Source organism: Thalassophryne amazonica, chromosome 11 (assembly GCF_902500255.1).
Source record: "Thalassophryne amazonica chromosome 11, fThaAma1.1, whole genome shotgun sequence".
Classification (NCBI taxonomy): Eukaryota; Metazoa; Chordata; class Actinopteri; order Batrachoidiformes; family Batrachoididae; genus Thalassophryne; species Thalassophryne amazonica.
In genome coordinates this window covers 37,675,819-37,684,276 of record NC_047113.1, presented here as the reverse complement: position 1 = coordinate 37,684,276, position 8,458 = coordinate 37,675,819, and the positions used below count along the sequence as shown (strand labels likewise).

The following is an 8,458-nucleotide window of genomic DNA, read 5'->3' as shown; positions in this document are numbered from 1 at the left end:
GCATCCATTTGTAACTCATACTGGAGGAGTATCAATGTATGGTGACACTTACATGGAAAAACGTTGAGCATGAACACAACGCCATTGTACTTATGGACTGTATAGGCCGTGAGGCCCGTTGTGCTGATGCTTATCTCCAAGTTCTATATCATGAAGCCAATGAGCATTTACAACTCAGGAGGAATGAGTTTGCTGAAATCAAATTTTACTTGTTGCTGTGTACTTTTTTCCTTGCCAGGTGCTTGATACTCATTCATCATGTGTTTTTGTCATTTTGTCTCCTTTCTCTGTACACACGCACGCACAAACATGCCACTGTGTTAATGCTACCATTTGTCTGCTCTGTTCTCTGGACCAGAATGATTCATTTGTTCTGATGTCGTCCAAATTCTGGCTTTCCATTATTGATGAACGCTGCGGTTCTTACTTTGTGGCAGTGCACTGTGAAACCAGCCTGGTGTGTGTGTGCACACACGTGTATGTGTGTCTTACATGTGAAAATTAAATGGCCCCATAGTAATAAAGGCCTTATTAAAGTGAAGATTATTTGAATGTTAATTAAATTCTGCTTTATGTTACATTACTATGTATTTATGCTGCAGTCGAGCTGCAGCTTTCTTTTCTGTCCCTGTTCATTATGGTCTGCTGCCTTCTATCACTGCTCCTTTTCCTCCTGATCTTAACCACTCTGATTTTCTCTGTCCTTCTTGTTTCTTCGCTTCCCATCTGTTCAGCATGTTCAGGCTCAGTCGCTGCCCCGAGAACTCGTGACTCGCCCCTCCTGCGTGTCCGCATGTGTCTGCGTGCTCACTGGCCTGCCGTAAGGAAACAAATCGGTTTGTTTTCACTCCTCTGCTCTGCACTCACGCGGCTCTTCAAGTCAGCTGTCAGCACAGCCCGCGTCTCTCGTGCACACCGCAGCAGGATTTCCTCATTTGCAGTCTGTGGGGAATTTCATAAATTTATGACACATATTCATATCTAATAAGTAGGGATGTACAAAACAATATATGATACGTTAATGCGTATCTAGATGGATGGACTTTCAGGCAATTCAGGGACGATACTTTTATTATGGAATGATTCAGTTTGATGCAATACGATTCAATCTAGTACAATCCTTTGTTTAATGTCAAGATTGATTTCATTCATTAATTTTCTATATCCGCTTTCTTCAGTGGGCAGGAGCTCATCCCAGCAGTCATTGGGCCAGAGATGGGATACACCCAGAACAGGCCACCAGTCCATCACAGGGTCACATATAGACAGACAAATGCATACACACTCTCACTCACACCTACAGAGCTCCAATACACTTAACCTGGATGTCTGTAGAAGATGTGGCAGATATACAAATTCCACACTGAATGGAACTTCTCGCTGTGGCCTTTCTCGCTCTGAGGCAACAATGCTCACCACAAAGCCACCATGCTGCCCTGTCTGTTGTGTATTGTATTGTTAGGATCTGTTCTGATTCAACCCAGGCAACAGGTAAAGGAAACAAAATTTAAAAAATGGAAAAAGGCACGGGAAGAAGAAAAAAATAATGGATTCTGCCATTGAGCTGTGGAGGACTGCCAAAACCATGTGGAAGGTCAGGGGGTAGCTGTGGCAGTGGGATAATTCTGGAGACAGAGCAAACAACTTTAAGAATCTGGAAAACTCAGTAGTAGGAATTAAGCAACATAGTAAATGGCGCAGAAGACCAGAGGTACCGCATAGAAGACAGAATCATCTGGTGAAGCTGGAGAGGAAATCCTGGGTTTAAGTAGACTGGTTGATGAGGTGCGGGTGTGACAGCTGAAGCACAGAGGAACACAACATGCATACATCCATTTTCTATACCGACTTACTCCAATAAGCGAAGTGCGCAACGCACCTGCGCATGCGTGGGTCAAACGGGTCACAAATTCCAGCAACCAAAATGACACCGCTACCATTGAATTTTGTATACGTTAGCGTTAGCGGACTGTAAAAGTTAAGGCTTACAGGGACTGTTTCAAAGGCTTTAAGCCTTAAGCGAAACATACAGTAATGACAGGTGCGAATTGTGCTGTTTTCAAATGCTCAAACGGGATTTATAGGTTTGAAAGGTGGCTGAAAACACACGATTGCAAAGCTCCGCCGAGTCCACACAAAGATGGAAAGAAGAAGAAATGTGGTTGTAATTCTACACAATTTCCCCACAGAAAAGAAAGATTCAGACAGATGTAAAAGACAGACTAAAATTGTAAGTTTCTTGCACACATTTATTTTGTCAATATCCTGAAACTGTGCTGAATTATAATGTGGTTGATGGTGCTGTTTTTGTGCATCAGCTTATGAGTGTAATGTTGCGCCATGAATGACGTGGCGCGTAATATTGTAATATTGACATGTTCTATAAAGGAACTGCATGCATGCACATATCACTGTATGTCAACTTATCAAAACAAACATGACACCAAAGAGGTTATATGTGAGACCCACCTTCATTGTAGTCATTACAAAGCCGGCGGAGTAGCGATTTCTCATCCCTGCTTAGCAAATATTCTGCAGTATCCACAGTTTCAGACTCTGGACTTCGTCTAACCAACCGTCAGTTGCCTTCAAGGGGTCAGAAATCGTCTCCAACTATCAACAAGGACTGGTCATTTTCGACAGCAGCTCTCTCTTCCTCTTTTGTCGGCACCAACGGTAGTTTCTGTACCTATGCAGCACACGCAAGAGCAGCCAGCAATTCTTTCCATTTCTGTCTACTCCCGTACGCAGTCCTGGTTGTAACAGGCAATCCACGGAGCTTACAAAAACGCTTTAAACCATCAACTTTCCAGCGGTTGAAATGGCCCAAATCATAGCACTCCTCGCTGTTTTCCACCATCTTTGAATGTGGATTGGTAGCCAAAAAAATTTTGCTTACCCATAATGCACCGTGCAGCCCGAGACGTGCACTTCGCTTATTAAGGATCACGGGGGACTGGAGCCTATCCCAGCAATAGAAACACAACATGTATGCTTGAATTAAGACATGTATGCAGGAGATGTTTCAAATTTTATTTAAAATACACGCCACTCCACTACAAAATAATGATGTGCCAACCTCACCCCTTTAAGATAAAGACCTCTGAAGTCCCCACTGACCAAACAGTTCTTAATTTGACATAGAATGTTTCAAACACTTTTGTCTGTGTTTTTGTTTAATACCATGTATGTTTCAGTGTAAAACGCAAAAATCAAAAATATTAATTTAAAATATGTTTTAGTAGCAAACACATCTATACTCTAAGATGTGAAATTAAAATATGGCAAAATCAAAATGTCAATTCATAAGCAATAAACTTACTACACTGTGGACTCTGAATTTGAACAGATTTTACAAAAAAAACTATTATTCTTACAGAAACACACTCATATTTTGCCACATTTTCACTTGCCATTCTCAGCTTTGATTCTGCAACAGCCAGTTTCAGTAATATTTGGAACTGTGAGTGATTCATACATTGTGCAACTCTGGAACACAGAATTCACTATCTCTCACTGCCAGTGAGATTTTTATATGCATTATTTTATTTTATTTTAGCCTCAAACACAATTTAAATGTTTCCAAATGTTTCTTATTTCTTGTTACAAAAACCATTTCTTGTCCCACACAGGCAACAAGCCCAAAAACAACTACTACAGTCTTACAGCCACCCTCTACAATCCAAGCAAACCAGTTCAACTAAAAATATTACATCGGCTTAACTGTGTGAGTCTGACTTTTTCTCTTCTTTTTTCTTCTTTTTTTTTTTTTTTTGCAGCCAAGTCTTATGCGTCCTCTCAGAGATGGATATCCTGGAATCATCACTGAAAGAATGAAGAGCAGCATCCAGGAAAATTGAAAAGTCAACTGGACATGACCATAAAGGATGTAAAAATGAATGGACTGCATTTTTATATAGCGCTTTTCCATCTGCATCAGATGCTCAAAGCACTTTACAATGATGTCTCACATTCACACAAACACACTCACACACCGATCTCATGATGCTAGTTATGCAAGGTATTTACTACACAGCGGGAGCAACAAGGGGATTAAAGACCTTGCCCAGGGGCCCTTAGTGATTTTCCGGTCAGGCTGGGATTTGAACCGAGGATCCTCTGGTCTGAAGCCAAATGCTTAACCACTAGACCATCACCTCCCAAAAATGAGCAGAGAAATTGAGCAGGAACAGAAAGTGCATTATTTACATGCACAGTCATAATATTTAAACCCATATTCCAATCACAGCTTCACAATGCATAACACATTATTACGACATTATTATATGATCATGTTCTTTTATCTGCACAGTAGTTTGTGGAGACAGGGATCCCTACAGACCTATGGACTGGAACAAAAGACATGCTAAGCCAATCTAGAAAGGAAAGGATGATCACCTTGAATGCAACAATTACAGGAGTATCACCCTATGCAAGGGAAATTGCTTGCAAGGATTATTCCTGATAGGACTCAATTCCAGTTACTTGCTGCTCACTGACCAGAACAGTTTGGCTTCACCCCAATAAGTCAACCATAGACAGCATCCCAGCACTGAGAGTACTTACTGAACATGAATATCAGCAGGACTTCTCTGCAGGCTGTGTTGATTTTTCATTTTCAAACTATGTTTGATTCGAGCAACTGGGCTCCTCTCTGAAACATCTTGAGAATCTGTGGACATAAAATCCAGCCTATATACACAGATACTGTGAGTGCTCTATTCGAAAGAGATGTATTTTGGTTCCTAAAATGTTCAATGTTTGCATGGACTGGGTGTTGGGTCAGGCTGTGGAAACCAGCTGCCTATGAGCCTTTGTTGGTGAGGAAAGGTTGACTGACCTTAACTTCATTATAAATCATGGGATACCCTTGACTGATGCACTTGAGATGCACAGTGAGGAACCTGAGTACCTGGGAATGTGATTTTCCAGTCTTTCAGAGATTTTGTGGAGCAGGTACCTCAGTGGATAAAGAGCTGACTTGCCAATATATAGACCTGGGTACAAATATTGTTTGTGCTACCTGTCTTTTTCCTTGAACAAGACACTTCGTCTGCATTGTCCCAGTCAACCCAACTGTAAATGGTTTCCAGCTTTGGCTCGGGATGTTTCCTCCATTGGTCTGGCATCCCATCAACAGGGAGTCATAGAGTCTCATCCACTTCACTCTATGGAATCCAGAAGCACTGGCACCAACGGATATCAGTGCCTGTGTAGGAATTCTTTCAATGACTTCCTGTACTCAGCCATCAGAAGTGTATCTTTATTTGATGAGTGTTGAACTTGTAGAAACATTCACTTATCGCAGCAGTGACATTATTGTCTCTGGGTCATCTGCCTATGAGATCAGAAGAAACCTGGGAAGAGTTTATGCAGTTATGAGGTAAATGGACAGAGGTGTTTCAAGATGCTGATGCCTTTGCAGTAGAATGAAGCTCCACATCTTTCGGTTCCTGGTGCTTCATGTCTTACTGTATGGTTGTGAGACTTGGACGCTAACCACTGACCTAATAGTATCCAGTGAACTGAGGTGATGACTAGATGTGTTTAGTACTCACTTCCTTTGGCGGATCCTTGGATACTGCAAATGGGTGGATAGGTAGGGAGCCTCAGATGAGGATTATCACTTGCATTGTGAGACAATATCAGCTATAATATTTTGGACATGCTATTTTTTCCTGGACATGACCCAGCATGCAGGTGCCTCAGTGTTTAGGACCCCAGGTGCTTGAGAATACCAAGGGGACATCCATAATTCACCTGGTTATAGCAAATAGATCTTACTTTTGAGAAGTGGAGATGAACCAGTTGTCGCTGGATGGTTGCCAACTATGACCAAAGGCAGTTCCACAGTGTAGTGGATTTGGTGACACGTGGCAGCAGCACACACTTACATACCTGAAATGACTGTAGCTAGGTATGTCAAGTGAACACTAAAACAGTGAGGAGAGGTGTAAACCTTCCAAGAGATAAAATGAAGAAAATGACCACACACTAAAAATTCTTCCATTCTTCCAACCTTTCCATAATTGGCGCTGTGTGTGTGTGTGTGTGTGAGCATTTTCATGCATGTTCATTTACTTGACAGGATGCACCATGAAGAATAAACATATATATTGTAAAGTTTTATCATTAAATGAGTGGATCCATGTCATATCAAATGAAGACTGCTGCATCTCAACTGCTTTTCAAGTTTGCTTCCAGCAAAATGACACAATGTGAACCTCAGTATGGCCCCTTGTTAAACCTCCCCATGTGAACACCACTCTGAAGAGAGGGAGAAGATATCCTCACACACACACTCACACACACGCCCCACCTGCCAACCCAGCCCCCCAAATCGGTGTCGGTTATGTAAAACGCAGGGCAAGGAGTATGGGAAAGGTCCCCGGAGAATGACGTTGTCATCGTACATTAAACAGCACCTCGGGTCTTACTAAACACCCGCTCATTAATAAACAATGAGGACAGCAGTTAAATTTAGATCTTACCTCCCTCACCCCCCACCTCTCTGCACCTCCCTCTGACAGGAGTCTCTCCATATGGAGAGCAGAGGATCTGTTCCGATCTGCTTCGTACCAGGCTCCTTTATGTCAGGTTCAGCACCATGGAGAGCGTGTGTGTGCCAGTGTAGTGTGTGTGTGTGTGTGTGTGTGTGTGTGTGTGTGTGTGTGTGTGTGTGTGTGTGTGTGTGTGTGTGTGTGTGTGTGTGTTGACAGCTCACCAGGTGTCCTCTCAGCGTGACTTCCTCAGTAAACACGAGTCGAGCGGTAAACACAAGACCCGCTGATGGTGATGATGTCAAACCCGTATCTCACCTCGTCTCCCCTTTCCTTGCTCCCATGTCGCTCACTCCGTCCATTCTCTTCCTCGTCACCCTGAGCTTTTTTCCAGTGCCCTCTCATCTGTCTGTATCTGATGGCCTTTTGACCTCCCTTTTTTTACCACACATTTGACTTTCACACTTCTCCTCCATCCCTTCCATCTTCCTGTATCTCTCTATCCGTGGGTAATGTCAGCTGCTCTCTCTCTCTCTTTCTATTTGCACACTTTTAATGCTTCCTCACCTCAGTGCTCCAGCGAACACTTTAGTTTCTGCTTTCCATCTTTTACGTCTTTCCACAGGACCTCTATCCATTCTTCTGTCTGATTTAAGCTGCAGCTCTATTTTTTACTCCTTCCCCTAAAGGGCAGATGGATTTCTTTTCATGAGCCTGGAGAACAAGAAAGATGAGGGGAATTTGAAACCCCAAAGACAGAGTGGACTGGATAGAAGAAGTGGGTGATGCATAGAAAGCAGCAGAAACCTGTGTAGCCTATAACTCTTTGCCAGAAAAGAGGGGAGTTCAGGACTCCCCTCTTTTCTGGCAAATACATGCATCAGGTTTCTACATATGAGTCGACTTCTGAGTTTAAGGACTCAAAGCTCCACAAAGCTCTGAAAAACACTTGCATTTGTCCTATACAGTTCATCATGTTGTAAAAATAGCAGTTGAGGGGTGGAGGTTATGTGATCACCCCCATTAATCTGCTGGTCAGAGTTTAATTAAAGTTTGTAGTGGTCCTGAGGTCTTTTTATCTACTTTATTTTCATTAAGATCACAGCCTCTTTTCTTTAAATTTCTTGCCTCATGATGTCACAAAGTTCTTATGGGTACATTTGACCTTTGCTTCCTTTGGTAGAGGTATGTGCTCTAAAATTATTTGAACCAATAGATTTTGGATTTGAGGGGTCTCAAAAGCCTCAAAAAATGATAAAGTGTGTATTGAATGGGTGTTTGTTTAAAGGAGCCATACTGAGCAACTCTTTTTATTTATATCTTTATAGTTAAACATGGCTCAGGTCTAATGTTCAGCATCCTTTCTCTATGATCAGATGAGTGACAACTGAGGGCAACACACAGTTGGTGTTTCTTGCTTTTTTGGTAATTTATTTTCATTTATATAGCGCCAAATCACAACAAAGTTGTCTCTTGGAGCTTCACACAAGTAAGGTCGAACCTTACCAACTCCCAGAGCAAGCACACAGGCGACAGTGGTAAGGAGAACCTCCCTCTGATGATTTGAGGAAGAAACCTCAAGCAGACCAGACTCAAAGGGGTGACCCTCTGCTTGGGCCATGCTACAGACACAATAGACAACACAGGAAATTATATAGGAAATTTTGGGAGATTTTGGGAGTCCATGCTGGTGCACAAGACGAGAGGCCTGCAGAAGAAAAACACCCACTCCGATCTCTGGATGGAGCCGCGCCTTAAACAGATGAGTGTTGCTTGATGGGTGTTCCAGGGCTGTGGCAGCTCGTGGTTACTTAATGTTATTGTGGACCACCTTAATGATGGATTATCTATCATTTGGCGGACACTTTTATTCAAAGTGACTTGCAAGTGCAGAAAAACAATTAAGCCCAAATAACGTAAAAGGCATTAGAGTAAGTACAAAGTATCACGCTTTCTGG

General features: G+C 42.4%; 1 long non-coding RNA gene across 1 annotated transcript; it reads right to left on the bottom strand.

The window, feature by feature from the left end:
- Window positions 1-223: 223 nt before the first annotated feature.
- LOC117520857 lies at window positions 224-7,211 on the bottom strand. The gene is made up of 2 exons (XR_004563782.1): window positions 6,725-7,211; window positions 224-942 (listed from the first exon to the last, which is right to left on the bottom strand). It is a non-coding gene; the product is annotated as an uncharacterized LOC117520857 (long non-coding RNA).
- Window positions 7,212-8,458: the final 1,247 nt, after the last annotated feature.